Source organism: Delphinapterus leucas, chromosome 17, assembly GCF_059928025.1.
Source record: "Delphinapterus leucas isolate spDelLeu-1000000601 "Yukka" chromosome 17, BTC_Dleu_Yukka2, whole genome shotgun sequence".
In the NCBI taxonomy this organism is placed as follows: Eukaryota; Metazoa; Chordata; class Mammalia; order Artiodactyla; family Monodontidae; genus Delphinapterus; species Delphinapterus leucas.
The window spans coordinates 68220065-68236732 of record NC_143145.1 but is presented as its reverse complement, the minus strand read 5'-3'; the positions used below and the strand labels follow the sequence as shown (position 1 = coordinate 68236732).

Sequence of the window (16668 nt, the reverse complement as noted above, 5' to 3'; positions counted from 1 at the left end):
GGATCTATCACGCATCTGACCTCAGGCTTTATCATCCTCACCTGCCAAGTGACAGGTTTGGACTGGATCATCTGTAAAGGCCATGGCTTGATGAAACAGGAAAACCTAAAACATGATTTACCCTCTTAAAGAATTCTATTACTTTCTAATTTTATCTTGAGTGTTTTATGTTCTTAGAGCATAGAGAGTTTATATAATGTGAGTCAAAAATTAGACATGAACCCAAACCCTCACTTTCCATTTTAAATTAAATTTTTGTTCACAGAGAATAGTGGAATATTAGGAATGTAAAAGAAATCCTTCAAGTTGACAACCCACTGGGTACAAGACGGCTGAAATGTATGAGACAGAAGCCATTTCTTCTTCTTTTTGTTAAAAGTAAGTTAATGTGGTTAACTCATGACTGTTTAAGAGGGATAATTTGCTCAGAAGGAAGAAAAAGTGGTCATCTTTGAATTTTTAAAGGGAAATTATAAGGCAATGTAAGTCTGTGAGCATCTCAGCTTCTGACTGTCCCTGATCAAGCTCTTATATGCTTTGCCTTCTACCCAGACACACCTCTTCATCTCTCTCAGAAGAGTACTGTCTGATGATCTTTGTTCCCTAATAACTGTGCGCAAGAATAGATATGATTCTCCTTTCATTCAAAATATCTGCCCTGAGTTCTATTCTGTGCCAGGTGCTGTGCATGGAGGATACAAATAGAAAACACTTCCCTGGCTGCAGGGCCTTCACAGGCTTGTCAGTCCAGAAATTAGAGGATAAAAAGTGAATCAAGCAAAGATCAAATGGGAAAGAGTGGCTTCATGCCCTAACACTACCTAACAATAAAAATCTCGCAAAGAACAACAGGTGAAAATGAAAACAAAAACACAAAGGGTACAAAAAAAATGCCAGTGACAAGAATAAAGAGATTGTTCATTTCCACTTGCAGCATGGTGACTCAAAATCAAACATGGACATTTGCATGGTGTCCATGGTCTATTGTTTTTTTTAAAAAAAACAACTTCAGAAAGAGTAAACCAAGTACAAATAAATTAATGAGAAACTTTAAAAGCTCTTAGCTGTAAGTTATTATTACTGTGTCAGTCAGGGTCCCAGCAGAAAACATGACACATTTAAATTAGGATAATTTAAGGAGCCTTTAGTAAAGAAAGAGTTTACCGAGGCCCAGGTGTGGGGAAACCATGAAGATTAGTGCAGGACCCCAGGGCTAGGAGCAGAGGAACTCCATTATTGCTTTAGGTCAAGGGTAGGGGACCATGTACAGGAACTGGGAGGTAGAGGGTCTGTCTGACGGAAGCGGACATCCCCTACATCCTTTATGCAGCTAGACTAGCCAGAAGTAACCCCACAGGGAGGGACTTCACTCTGCTTCCTCCCTCAGATCTCCTGCTGGGGTCCCCGCTGGCTGAACCCAGTGGAACCAGAAGGTGTGGAAGCAAGCTTCATCCTTACAGGTCAGCCCCCAGGGCACAGAGCAGGGCGGAGAAGGGAGGGGTGAGTGGAAGATGTCCAGAACAACTCCATGACAGGAAATTGAACGTCAGCATTCACAAAGACATTAGCTCACCTTCCCAGCCAACGTTTGACAAAATCCTAGAACAGGTCACTTAATGGTTACTGAATGTGGATGACACACCTTGACAGGGCATCCATCAAAAATTTTGCCATGTATTAGGGACACCTTTTCCAAATTAGTAAGGCAGTGTAATCTAAACAAAAAGGGTGTTCTGCATGTGAGAAAAACCACTTCCTTACTAACCATAAGCAGGAAGCTGTCCTGAATATTTTTTGGTATTGTATGATCAATAACAAAGACCAGGAAAGCCTTACTAAGAAAGTCAGCCTATTCTTGGAGCAGGCTCTGCTAAATCGTGAAGGGCAAATGATGAATTTGCCTTTGTCATCCTTCCTCTTTTCTTTCAGCAATCCCCCATCTCCTTTCCTACATGGCTGTTTGTGTGTTTGTTGTTTATTAGAACTTTTTTATCTTCGTGGCCTTTTGGGGGAAGTGAGCACATTTCCTGATCCACTCATCCTCTGGGGATTTTCTACAGGAAAAGATTTTGTTCTAATTTAATGGAAGAACCAGTTTCCTGAACCAGTTCCCATCCTTAATAAGCCCCCAGGAACAACAGCACAGAATCAGAGGGTTCAAACAACATCATTTGACTTGTATTTTTTTTTTGAGATAAGCACTGTTATTTTTCCCATTTTAAGGAGTATCCACTGTCTATAACCATGCATTCTATTTTTATTTTACTTTTAAAATTTTATCCAAGTATAGTTGATTTACAATGTTGTATTAATTTCTTCTGCAGAACAAAGTGACTCAGTTATACATATATATATTCTTTTTCGTATTCTTTTCCATTATGGTTTGTCAGAGGATATTGAATATAGTTCCCTGTGCTATATATACAGTAGGACACCTCGTTGTTAATCTGTCCTATATAGAGAACAGATTTGCCTCTGCTAATTTCAAACTCCAATCCTCCCCTCCTCTCTGCCTCCCTCCCCCTTAGCAACCACAAGTCTGTTCTCTATATACGTGAATCTGTTTTTACTTTGTAGATATGTTGATTTGTGTTGTATCTTAGGTTCCGCATAAAAGTGATATATGGTCTTTGTCTTTCTCTTTCTGACTTACTTCGCGTAGTATGATAATCTCTAGGTCCATCCTTGTTGATGCAAATGGCATTATTTCATTCTTTTTGATGGCTGAGTAATATTCCATTGTATATATGTACCACATCTTTATCCATTCATCTGTTGATGGACATTTAGGTTGTTTCCATGTCTTGGCTATTGTAAACAGTGCTGCTATGAACACAGGAGTGCATGTATTTTGAATTATAATTTTGTCTGGGTATATGCCCAGGAGTGGGATTGCTGGATCATATGGTAGTTCTATTTTTAGTTTTCTGAGGAACCTCCATACTATTTTTCATAGTGGCTGCACCAATATACATTCCCATCAACAGTGTAAGAGGGTTCCCTTTTCTCCATACCCTCTCCAGCATTTGTTATTTGTAGACTTTTTAATCATGGCCATTCTGACTGATGTGGTGTGGTACCTCATGGTAGTTTTGATTTTGACCACGCGTTCTAAAACACCCACTATTGCTTATATATCATGGCTTAAACTAAATCTCGATTTATTAGTTGTAATTTACCATTTGACCTCTTTACACAGCCAAAGAGGCATGGTGGACCCTGCCCCTCACACTGTGCTTCTGGCCCCATGACTTATGGGTGAGCCCAGAGGCTGACCCAGGAGTCTTTCTCCACTGGAAACAGTAGAAAGACTCAGCACGGAGTGACTGAAGGATGGAAGAAGATCTCAGTGGATCAAGTTGCCTCATTTTGAAGGTTGGGTAAAGCATGGTGCCCAGTAACACAATCTTTGTGCACAAGACACAAGAGAAAAGCTATTCTGCTACCTGAGTCCAGTGACAGGCAACTGGTAAATAAATGCCGGGTGTACTGGTCAGGCCTGGCTTTGCATCCTGGCTCAGCCGCGAACTGTGTGATTTATGCCTCCATTTTCCACTCTAAAATACGGCTGATAATAACATTTACCAGCTCAGGTGATGGTGAGGATTACCAGCCAATGCATGTAAGGTGCCAGTGCCTGAGATGCAGTAATCTCTCCACAAATGATGGCTATGAGGATGATAATCAAGATAATTCAATCAACCAAAGTACTGAGTCAGATCCAAGTCCAGGTTATTTTAAATCTCAGGCATGTTTCCCATTTGCTCTCTTGCTTCTATTCTCAGGCTGCTACCTAGGCCAGGCTTAGATCTCTCTCTCTGCTTAACTGGTCTTCCTGCTTCTAGGCTTGTCCCCTCTTACCTTTCCGTCACTCTACAGCCTCAGATTCTTTGTCCTCACCCCTTCCCACCTATCACATCTCTCCATTTAGTTCTACTTCTCCATCTTTCAAACCACTCTTCTAGGTCTTTTTCTTGCTTGCTTGCTTGTGAGATACAGCAGGCATGCAAAAAAAAATGTACAAACTCTGTACACAGTTTAAGGAATGATCGTAAACTACTCAACAACACTGTTGCTCTCCAGAACCCTCTCTGCTCCTGTGTGCCCTTCCTTGGTTACAAAACCAGCCCTCTCTCCAAGAAGTAACCACTATCCTGATTTCTGTGATAACGGTTTTGCTTTTCTTTTTCGTTTTACCACCTATGTATGATGAATCACTAGACGATATATCTCACTTTAGTGAATCCAAGAAGTCCTCTTTCTTTTATATTTGAGCATATCTGAAGTGGAGACATGCTTTTGTTGATGGCATGTCAAGGTTTCATTGGCAGCACGTTTTTTCTTTCCTAGAAGAAGTATAAAATATAAATACAATAATATAAAATAATGGCGCGTTTTACAATTAGTGGCACCTTAGAGTTGATGTAGACTAGTTGTGCTTGCTTTTGAACCATATGAATGAAATTATACTGCACGTGTTCTTTGACCTCTGTCTTTTTTCTTTTTTGGATCAGCAGGATGCTTGTGAGACTCTTTCACTGTTACTGCAAGCAGTTGTAGCTTGTTCATGTTGTCTACTACAAACAACAGTCTTGTGCCAGTGCCCTGGGCTCACAGGGGTTGCCACACTAGGAAAAGACACCATAATTTCTCTCTCAACCACTGCAATTTTTTTTTTTTTCTTTTTTGGGCTGCCCCGCACTGCTTGAGGGGATCTTAGTTCCCTGACCAGGGATTGAACTCCGGCCATGGCAGTGAAAGTGCAGAGTCCTAACCACTGGACTGCCAGGGAATTCCCTCTACTACTGCAGTATTATCCAGACATGAGCTTAACATTAATCCCAGCTAGAGCAGTGTGTTTGAAACACAAATCTGATCATCTTATTCTCCTGCTTAGAACGTTTTAATGGTTTCCCACTGGTATCAGACTAAAGGCTGACATCTCTGATACAGCTTTCACGCCCTCCAAACCCAGCGCCAGCTCCCACCATCATTCTTATACATTTTCCCTCTATGCTCTACAGCTACAGTGGTCTTCTTTCAGTTTTTTAAACAAGCCTCCCCCAGGCCACTCCTACCCACCCCACCCCCCAGCTGGTTAAGTCCACCCATCCATCAATCTAAGCTCTCACCTCAACTCTTCAAATAAGCATAGGTCATGACCCTTTACTGTGTCTCCTCGGAGAACTCTCTTCCTTTTAGAATATGTATTAGATAGGACATGGATCTGCTGGTGAAACAGAGACTCTGGTGACATTAATGTGATAGAAGTTTATTTTTCGCTCAAAATACACTGTGTGCCTAAGGAGCTGAGGACTTGTCTGGAGGCTCTGTTCTGTCGCGAGCCCAGGATCCTTCTGCCTTGTTGCGTTGACATCTCTAGATTGTTGCTTACCAGCCTGCTCTAAGATGATTCACCACCATCTCACATTCCAGGCGGTGGAAGGGAGAAGGAGGGAAGGGAGGGCACAATCACTCCTTTTAAGTGTATGACTCAGGAGTTCCAATTATTACTTTTACTCACCTCTTACTGATCAGAAGTTGGTCATGTGGCCACACCTAGCTGTAAGGGAAGCTGGGAAAAGTAGCCTTTATTTTGGTTGTCATATGCCTGGCAGTGAACCTGGAGATCTGTTCCTATAGATGGAGTGAATGGATATGGGGACACCTAGTGGTCCCTGTGGCATAACACCCAACCCTGACTGCATTAATTAGTCACGGTTAATGTATACACTACATTAATTAGTGTAATTACTTGATTGATGTCCATCTATCCCACCAGACTGTAATCTCTACAAGCGCAGGGACCATATCTATTTTTGCTGACCATTGTATCCTCATCATCTATCCCCATGCCCGACACATAGTACGACCTTAATAAATATTTGTTGAATGCATGCATGAATGAAGAGATTGGGTCTCTGACTACCTCTTGTTATTTCTGGTGTCACACTTGACACTCCAGCCAGACCAAACCACTTGTGGTTGCCTTAATTCATTCTCTATTAAAAAAAAAATTTTTTTTTTTTTTTGCTAATCTGAAAAGCAAAAATAGTCACCTCACTGTTTAACTTTCTTTGAATTTTGAGATTACACACATTTTTCACATATTTCCATTAATACTTCTTGTTTTGAGATTTGATATGACCAATTCTAACAACATCCTTTGAAGTACTCTAAGAGCTTAACACAGTAGATTTTAGTCAAAGTTAGACAGCATACTCAGGCACTTGCTTAATGAGGAGTAAAATATAATGCTTGGATTAGGGCTTTCGTGCAATTCTACCTGAATGCTATTTCTTAAACCTGAGCTTTCCACAAGAGTTGAGAAGCAAAGAGTTAAAGGTTACATTCCCTGTTTAGAACCTGGAAGGTTGGCGTGATGTTGTGATTTATAATAAGAAATCTGTACTTGGTCTTCCTCTCATTTCTGGCACAGAGCTCCTAAAATCCTTGGCATTTCCTAAGTGTTAAGAGCAATTAAGGTGCCTTGATAGATACGCATAACAAACCCCTTTCAACCACACCTGAGTTTATGTTAATGAGGTGACTTTTGGAAAGGATCTAAGGTTAGGGGCTTGTTGCCAGGGGAATGTGATTGGAGGGTTGGAAATTTCAGTCCCACCCCCTGACCTCCAGGGATGGGAGAGGGGGAGAGGGGCTGGAGGTTGGCCAATGGCCAATGATTTAATCAATCACGCCTGCATAAAGAAGCCGCCATAAAAACGCCGAAGGAAGGGGTTCTGAGAGCTTCCAGGTTGGTGAATGTAGCTACATTCCGGGCCTTACACTCCACGGGGACAGAAGCTCTTGCACTGGGGACCTCACCCTACGTATCTCTTCATCTGGCTGTTCATTCGTATCCTTTAATATCCTTTGTTATAAGCTGTTAATCTAGTAAGTAGACTGGTTTCCTGAGTTCCGTGGGCCATTCTAGCAAATCAATCAAACCTGAGGTGGAGCTTGTGGGAACTTCCGATTTACAGCCAGTTGATCAGAAGCACAGATAACAAGCTGGACGTACGACTGGCATCTGAAGCGGGTGAGTCTGGTGGGACTTGGCTACTAACCTGTGGCATCTGAGGCTATCTCCAGGTAGATGGTGTCAGAATTGAGTTAAATCGGTGGGACACCTGGTAAGTGTCCTCTGAGAATTAAGTTAATTTCCTGATGGTGTGGAAAAAAACACACCCATTGGAGATGGTGTTTTAAATTGCTCTTTAAGGTCATATCCATGAGTTTCAGCAGTCAGTAAAGATTAATGTTGTATTGATAACTGAATAAGTCTGATTAAGGCACGGTGGGAAGGATGGCCAGCTCGCCCACAATTACCCAACCACACCACCGACTACCAGATATTTTCCTTTTTTAAGAGACAATAGGAGTATAGACACACAGGGATTGGAAAGGGTGGGATTAGAGCACCAGAGGGAAACTGTCCTTGAAAACGAGAGAAGCGCGAAAGGGCTGCAGATCCAGCCACTGGTCGAGTTCGCACTTGGCATGAGGACCTGTTCAGGTCACAGCAGCAGTGATTACCAAAGGAGACAGACAAAAGACAAGTACAAGAAAGAGCTGAAACCCCTAGCTCTGTGCTGACTGCCTTCGCGTCTGCATGTCTCCGACAGTCCATATGCGGGCGGCCGCCATGATGCTGTGTCAGTTCCAGGCCACAGCCACCAGCCGCTGCAGCGAAAAAATAAACAGAGGAGAAGGCCGGCTTGGAGCTGGAATGCGGAGGTCGGCTCTTCCGGTGGTCAGCAGGCTTTTTGCCTGACGCTGATTCTCCCAGCTCTCTGGGTGATCTCACCACTCAGGAGGAGGCGGGAGTTCATGTCAGCAGCGTGGAACAGACTCCTTGTCCCTTCAAAGTTGAGAATGCTACTTTCTAGACCCTTCCATATCTCCATATAAATAAACCAAGCCTGGAGAGGCTCCAAGTCACCTCTGTTAAACAAGACAGAATTTAAGCTTCTCCCGAGAGCTTTCTGGTAACCTGATTTCCATTCCGGTGAAGAAGTAAAGGTACGCCCACCAGTGTCATGGTGACAAAGCAGAAAAAATATGAGAAGCTGCCTGTGGACACGTGTTCCAGTGGTTATATCACGCACATGGATTTCCTGTTTCTTAGTAAAATAAATACGAATACTGTCACATTGACAATTCACAAAGTTCCACGTGTTTGGTTTCATCCTCACCTTCTTTGTTTTTTTTTCTTTTTTTATAAATTTATTTATTTATTTTTGGCTGTGTTGGGTCTTCGTTGCTGCATGTGGGCTCTCTCTAGTTGCGGTGAGCGGGGGCTACTCTTCGTTGTGGTGCGTGGACGTCTCACTGCGGCGGCTTCTCTTGTTTTGGAGCACCGGCTCTACGCGTGCAGGCTTCAGTAGTTGTGGCACACGGGCTCAGTAGTTGTGCCTCACGGGCTCTACAGCGCAGGCTCAGTAGTTGTGGCACACGGGCTTAGTAGCTATGTGGCATGTGGGATCTTCCAGGACCAGGGCTCGAACCCGTGTCCCCTGCACTGGCAGGCTGATTCTTAACCACTGTGCCACCAGGGAAGTCCCCTCACCTTCTTTGTTGATGAAGTAAAGTAAGAATTTTCTATCCAAAAAAAAAAAAAAAGATAATCAGAGTATAAAAAATATGAAAGACTTTAATACGGACACACTGAATGAAGCTATAGGAAAAAAATGGAAATATGTGATGGTGGTGGGATTTAGGTTTTATTATCGTTATTTTAACATTTTTTTTATATTGTTGCTAATGAAGCTAAATCACAGCACCATCACCATCTCCAAAACATAATCACCACCACCAGTTCTGTTAGCAATGTCCTTTTAAAAATACACAAGACCTGGAAATTCCCTGGCAGTCCAGTGGTTGGGACTTGGGTGCTTTCACTGCTGGGGCCTGGGTTCAATCCCGGGCTGGGGAACTAAGATCCCGCAGGCCACGTGGTGCGGCCAAAAAAGAAAAAATACACAAGATCTATAAGATCTTATGGGTAATAGAGAAAAGGAGAGGGGCTGTTCTAAATATTAGCATGAATGTGGCCAGCGTGCGGAAGACACATTTTCCTGTATAAGATTCAATTATCATTCTGAAAGCCAAGAGGGGAAGCAATAATTCCAGGGAAAGGAAGCAAAGGGCTCCGATTTCCTTAGTGCTCATGAGCAGGCATTGACATTACTGCTGATGAGAGAACAGCATGCTTTCAGACAGAGGGTACGTGCATGTGTGCCAAGCTTCTGTGTGCAGATACCCAGCACAACTCCAGCAGCCGGGGACTCAGCAGTTTTGCTCCTGAACCCCACTGAGAGTGACCTCTTAATAAATTCTTCAGTGACTGCTCAGAAATGCATTTGACTATAGATGCCTCAGTGCACACATATTTCCCGCTCGTCATGTAGTTTAGGAAGCTTCTCCCTCGTAATGCCAAAATCTTCAGCAGGGTTCAATTTTACTCACTTCTCAATTCAAATGCCTGAGTTTCTCAAGTTCAACTACTGTCTGAGTAAAATTTACTCATACAGCTGTTTAGAGAGGCTGAATGTGCAGAAAAAGAAAAAGAAAATGACTTGGTAATATAGTTGGGGAGAGAAGATTATTTCAGAGCAGGGAAGGAGATTTGGGTAGAAGGACAATTTTGACCAATCGGAGGATTCCACGTGAGTGTGTGTGTGGGGGCAGATAAGAGGGGCTAAGAAAAGAAAGTGGACTTGTGACATAACTGCCTCTATTACAGTTTTATAAAAGCACTGGTGGCAGCCCTGCATAAGCAGGTGTATCTGGAAGGCTGCAACTAGCTTCCTCCAGTGTAGCCCAGTTTGCCCTGACTAGGCTGATGCATTTCTGACCCTTCCTTTCCTGGTCTGATGGAGGCCTACCCCTCTGGTATTGGAAGGGACAAGGGCCAAAAAGACAAAGGAAGGGGAAAATGCTCAGAACTTACAGGCAGTGGCACCTGGAAACCAGGAACCCCTTTGGGGACATAGTTGAAGCTTCAAGCCCAGCTACAGAAGGAAAGAGTGGTTGGTCGTAGCAGGGGCTCCAGATGCTACTAGAAACGCACCTGGAAAGTGAGGCACCTGGGAATGATGGGAACTTCATTCATAGGATACTTAACTTCTCTGACATCAATTGCATCAATAAGAGGGCTTGCAAATTCAGATCCCAGATCAGACCAGATAGAGCCTGCTGCATGTAAGATAACGGGGAGGGGTGTGATCATGGCGAATAGAAGCACTTGAGGACCTTGTAAATTTACTGTAGGGAGATGTAGAGAACAAACGTATGGACACCAAGGGGGAGAGTGAGGGGGTGGTGGTGGGATGAACTGGGAGATTGGGATTGACATGTATACGCTAATAGGTATAAAATAGATAACTAATAAGAACCTGCTGTATTAAAAAAAAATTTACTGTAGGGGAACAAAATTTGCCACCCCAAAATGTCTCTTTGATATGCAGATTGTTTCAGGCTGAAAACAATCAAATTCCAAAGGACTCAAGAAGAAACTTTGACCTTCCCCCTAACTGCCTAAAAAATGTGGATAGAGGACCTGTTCCAGGAAGGGAACCATCACCGTAGATAACTATACAGATGACCTAGTGTGTAGACGGGGAGGAATCTAGCAAAGTCTGTTTGTTAAAATTCCTCTCTGTGTCCCACTGTCCCTGCATATTCCGGAAAACATTTGTTTACCAAGCATTTGCTTTTTCATCTCCATGTCAGTTGCCTTTCTCCCCTTCAAGTTCCCAAACCACTATCCCCAACATCCTCTTTTGCCTTTAGCTGAAAACAGTATTTAAAGTGAGGTTTCAGCCATTTTGGTGAGTTACTCAGTTTTCCTGGGTCTCTCACATGTATACATGTTGTTAAACTTTTGTGTGATTTTTCTCTTGTTAATCTGTCTCATGTCAATGTAACTCTCAGACCAGCCAGAAAAACCTAGAAGAGTAGAGGAAAATTTCTTTCTCCCCGACAACATCATATGAGAATCACGGCCCAAATTATTCAGATCTTCTGATATTTCAAGAGAAAGTATAAATTTGAATTTTTATGCAAAAAATTTAATCACAGAATGTTGGCAATTGATTTTAAAAGTTTAAAAGTACCATGTGAGACAGACATTGCTGTACCTGCCAAACCACATGTGCACATCCCACAGCCCCTTAAACTCAATATGCCAAAAATGGAACTCATTAGTCTCTGTTCCCCATTTCAGTGAATGCTTTCACTGACTGCCAGTAGCTCAAGCTAGAAAGATGGGCATCAGCCCTGATTCCTCCCTCCCCCTCACTCCTTACATCCAACTGGTGACCTAGCTATGTGGATTCAACTTCTGAAATCTCACTTATATTTGTCCCCTAACCTACTCTCACTTGCTTTGTTTAGGTTTTCACAATTTCTTTCCTGGTCTAATCCATTTCTCAGCCTTTAGTCTCATCCATTTCTTTTTTTAAATGAAGATTAAAAAAAAATTTTATTTTGGCTGCACCGGGTCTTTGTTGTGGCACGCAGGATCTTTGTTGCAGCACGCAGACTTCTTAGTTGCAGCATGCGTGTGGGCTCTAGTTCCCTGACCAGGGATTGAACCTGGGTCCCTGGCATAAGGAACGTGGAGTCTTACCCACTGGACACACCAGGGAAGTCCCTAGTCTCATCCGGGAAGTCCCTAGTCTCAACCATTTCTAATCCTCTAGTGACCTATCTAAAATAAAAAAATTGAAGCAAGTTATTGCTTTGTGCAAAAAATTCCATCTTCCCTACTACCTGTTGGGTAGAGTCAGCATGGTTTGGCATGGCACACAGCTCAGTATTCTGACTCCTGTCTACATATTCAGCCTCATTCCTTAGGTGCCTTTGTCGACTGAAAAAAAATGCACAACCTAAAAGTTGAGAATTATGTTTTATTCAGTGGCCTTACTGAGGACTATAGCCCAGCAGGGCAGCCTCCCAGATAGCTCTGAGGGACTGTTTACTTCAAAGAGGTAAGAGAAGAGCCATGATATATAGGAGTTTTCATTGCCAAAAAAACCCCACAAACAACCATGTAGTCAAACATCAAAAGATTATTGCTAATCACAAAAACCAGACATCTCAAGTAAATGATTTTTTTTTTTTGCAGTACGCGGGCCTCTCACCGTTGTGGCCTCTCCCGCTGCGGAGCAGAGGCTCCGGACGCACAGACTCAGCGGCCATGGCCAAGTAAGAGTTGGGCTCTTTGAAATTATTCCTTTGATATGCATCTTAACTATCTAGGGCCAGTGTCCTGTTTTCTGTCCTGAATTTCCCTCAGGACACGCAGCTGTGGGAGACTGTAGTGGCTGATGGCTTGATGTTGGACAAATTTCATTGTTTACACCTTCCTCCTCCTGTTTCATGCTCAGATGCTGACCTGCCTGCAGTTCCTCTAAGGGTCGAGCTGTTTCATTCCTCTCTACCTTTGCTCTCACTGCTCCTATTATCTAGGATGAATGCCCTTGCCTTTCTGTACCAGGATGTGTTCAGTTCTAAGTAACACAAAACCCAATTCAAACTGGCTTAAATAATAAAGTAGGTTTATTGACCTATGCAAATAGTAGGGTAAGCTTCAGGGTTGGTCTGATCTAGTGGCTCAGTGATGTCACCAAGGACCCAGATTCCTCTTTTTCCAGCTTCTGTTGTCATGTCTTCATCTTAAGGCTAGCATTACAAGACAGCCGCTGACAACGCCTGGGCTACCTGCCTCTTTGGCCACATCCTAAATAGGAGTAGTGGTAGAGAAGAGAAGAAAATGAGGTAAACATATTTTAAAATCTTTGATCTGTACAATTAAGATATGTGCCTTTTATAATATCTAAGTTATAGCAATAAAGCATTTTTTAAAATTCTACATTACTCATCGATACATTCTTTTTTTTTTTTTTTTTTTTTTTTTTGCGGTACGCGGGCCTCTCACTGCTGCGGCTCCTCCCGCTGCCGAGCACAGTCTCCGGACGCGCAGGCTCAGTGGCCATGGCCCACGGGCCCAGCCGCTCCGCGGCATGCGGGACCCTCCTGGACCGGGGCACGAACCCGCATCCCCTGCACCGGCAGGCGGACTCTCAACCACTGCGCCACCAGGGAAGCCCATCGATACATTCTTAATTGGATCTGTGTTTGTGTTTTTGATTAGATACTTCTGAGACCGAGCAGATGTAGCCTAATAAGACACAGTTACATGTGAATATTATATATAAGTAATCATAATAAAATTACCTTTGCAGGCTTATCTCTAGCACTTCCCAGCATATACATTCCATCCCAGCCAAATTGGATTACTCATTCTTCCTTGAACATCCTGCCCTCACTTCTTTATCTTTGCTCATATTCTCTTTATATTAATTTTTCATAAGTTAAATCACATTTTAAATGAACCCAAAAAGCTTCCTTTTGAAAGGAATCAACTTGTTAGACCTTTTGCAAAATGAAAAATCTCAAATTTCATTATACCATTTACTTTTTGGAAAAACCCAGATTTTCATATATTGAGCTTGTACAAAATGAAAATCTGGTTATCCAGAAATGTTCACAAATAATAGCTAGTAAAAGTTAATAGCAATAATAAAACCAGCTAAAAGCAATACTTCCGAGAGGCAGTGTAATGTCAAGGAACAAGCGTAGACTTTGATGTCAGACGAATATGATTTTGATTAGTTTTTGCCACTTACCAGATGCGAATTCACCTAAGTCAATTAGATTCTTTTATAGCAGTAGCCTCCAAAAATCACTGATAGTAATGGGTCTATGTCTCCTTTCAGCTTTTCTGTCAGTTTATAATGATAGCAAGTTTTAGACCAATTTCAGTCACACAGAGATATTTATTAATAAGTGGACCCGGGGCTTCCCTGGTGGTGCAGTGGTTGAGAGTCTGCCTGCCGATGCAGGGGACATGGGTTCGTGCCCCGGTCCGGGAAGATCCCACATGCCACGGAGTGGCTGAGCCTGCGCGTCCAGAGCCTGTGCTCTGCAACGGGAGAGGCCACAACAGTGAGAGGCCCGCGTACAGCAAAAAAAAAAAAAAAAAAAAAGTGGGCCCCGAAGAGTCATTTATACATTCTGTGCTCTGTGCCCCTGTTCTTTTAGGTCTTCCAACAGCATCTTGCGGTAAATGTGACAACCGTCTAGGGACAGGATCCAGCTCATTGGCTAACTGAAGTCAGATGACCAAAAATCTTCTTAATTGGTGGCTAAATTTGGGACTGTTCATTCAGGAATCATGCACCATTTCTAAGGGTATGAATACCAGGGCTTGCTGGATTTCTATGCCCTGGTCACACATGGACGGAAAAGCCTGTGAACTAGTTCTTGAACCACTAGTTTCACCACTGAAAAACCATTTATAACCCCACTTTGCTAGTAAGTCACATTCTGTAATTGATCAGAGAAAACGATTGCAGGAGCTCTGATAGTCTCTATATTGGAGCGTATCCTTTTGCTGCCATGTTAGCTTACCACCCTGAGTTCATATGCCTAATAGGACAATCCATTGCTTCTTGGGTATAGTGAAAACGAATACTCGTACTTTACCCCATTTATGCTGAAGCATTTGAAAGTAAATTATAGACAAAACAACAGTGTTGGCAAGTTATTTTTCCTCTCAGAACTTGAGACCCTGAGATGGGTATCGTCTTTTCTTTTTTTTTTTTTAATTAATTAATTAATTTAGGTTGCACTGGGTCTTATTTGCGGCACATGGGATCTTCCTTGTGGCATGTTTAGTTGCGGCATACGGGATATTTAGTTGCGGCATGAGGGCTTCTTAGTTGCGGCACGAGGGCTTCTTAGTTGCAGCATGCATGTGGGATCTAGTTCCCCAACCAGGCATCGAACCTGGGCCTCCTGCATTAGGAACGCAGAGTCTTACCCACTGGACCAGCAGGGAAGTTCCTTGTATTTTCTTTCTCATCACTTCTACCATCCCAAATATCTGATGAGCTCTGATAGTTTGCACGGCCCTGGATAGGTGCTACACATGATATTAAGATTAGGAATAGAGGAACTTGGACTTTTGTAACCTCTTGGCCAGGGTAATGTCCTCATTTTACACTGTGCTGTGTAACGCTGTGTTGAGAGTGTTCCAGTCTCTGCCCCACCACACCTAATTTTGACAGGAAGAGCAGTATAGATACATGAATCATAATACTAAAGTATAATTTTCAAAAGGTTAAGAGACATGGATTTTATGCAAATGTAAAATAAATATGTCAGAGGTTTTATTCAACTCATTCATTAACGGGAGAACAAGTAAGATGTTGTAACCAGTTTAAAGGGAATTTGAAGAACCGACATGCATAGGTAATGAGGAATGCTGAAATGAATTTACTACTGGATCCAAATCTGGCTAATATCCTATAGGCCAATAAAATGAAATATTTGGGGGTCATCCTTTTTATAGGATGGAAATCAATTTTATCTCTATTGGCAAAATTCGTTTGCATTGCTGCAGACAAGAACGTATGCCTCATTACATCTTAACTTTTACTTCTACAGAGTTGAAAGAAAGCCTAGTCAATAGATAGACACCCATATAGAATCAATAATAGGGGAGGCTCTATACAGGGTTTAAAAATATGCCCACAGATTCTTTGATACTCTATGCTTCAAGAGGTGGAGCTTAATTCCTCTCCGTTGAGTGTGGGCTGGATTTGATGACTCACTTCTAACCAACAAGATGGTAGAAATGAGAGCGTGTGATTTCTGAAATCAGGACATAAATACATTGTAGCTTCCTTCTTCCTCTTTTTTTTTTTTTTTTTTCCAGTACGCGGGCCTCTCACTGTTGTGGTCCCTCCCGTTGTGGAGCACAGGCTCCGGACGCGCAGGCTCAGCGGCCATGGCTCACGGGCCCAGCCGCTCCGCGGCATGTGGGATCTTCCCGGATCGGGGCACGAACCCGTGTCCCCTGCATCGGCAGGTGGACTCTCAACCACTGCACCACCAGGGAAGCCTCCTCTTCTTCTCCTTTTCCCCTCTCTCCTCTTCCTTTTCTTGTCCCCTCCTCTTCTTCACAGCATTATTTAGATATAATTCACACATTATACAATTAATCTACTTAAAATATCCAGTTCAGTGGTTTTTAGCATATTCAGAGTTGTGCAGTCATTACCACAATCAATTTTATTTTATGTTTTTTTTTTAATTTAAAAAAATTTATTTTTGGTTGCATTGGGTCTTTGCTGCTGCGTGCGCGGGCTTTCTCTAGTTGCGGCGAGCAGGGGCTACTCTTCGTTGTGGTGCGTGGGCTCATTATGATGGCTTCTCTTTGGTGCAGAGCACGGGCTCTAGGCGTGCAGGCTTCAGTAGTTGTGGTGCACGGGCTCAGTAGTTGTGGCTCACAGGCTCTAGAGTTCAGACTCAGTAGTTGTGGCACACGGGCTTAGTTGCTCCGCAGCATGTGGGATCTTCCTGGTGATCCAGGAAGACGGATCCAGGTGACGGGCCTTAAAATAGGGGAAATTACCCTGGATTGACCCCATGGGTCTAATTTAGTCACAGAAGCCCATAAAAACAGAGGACCTTCTCTGGCTAGAGGCAGAAGAGATACAGCAGAACAAGGAGTCAGAGCGACACCAAGCCTGGGAAGGATTTCTGCACCACTGCTGACCCTGAGAGGCAGGGGCCACATGACCCTGTGCAAGA

General features: G+C 43.0%; 1 long non-coding RNA gene across 3 annotated transcripts in view; it reads left to right on the top strand.

Annotated features, from left to right (window-relative positions):
* The first annotated feature begins 284 nt into the window (after positions 1–284).
* Positions 285–16668, top strand: part of LOC111185561 (uncharacterized) — a 187528-nt gene continuing 171144 nt past the window's right edge. For 2 of the 3 annotated variants that reach the window (XR_016388262.1, XR_016388261.1), the window contains exon 1: positions 289–12213. This is a non-coding gene — a long non-coding RNA (uncharacterized LOC111185561). Of the gene's footprint in view, positions 12214–16668 lie in introns of all 3 variants that reach the window. The other variant, XR_002647578.3, reaches the window with a different exon arrangement.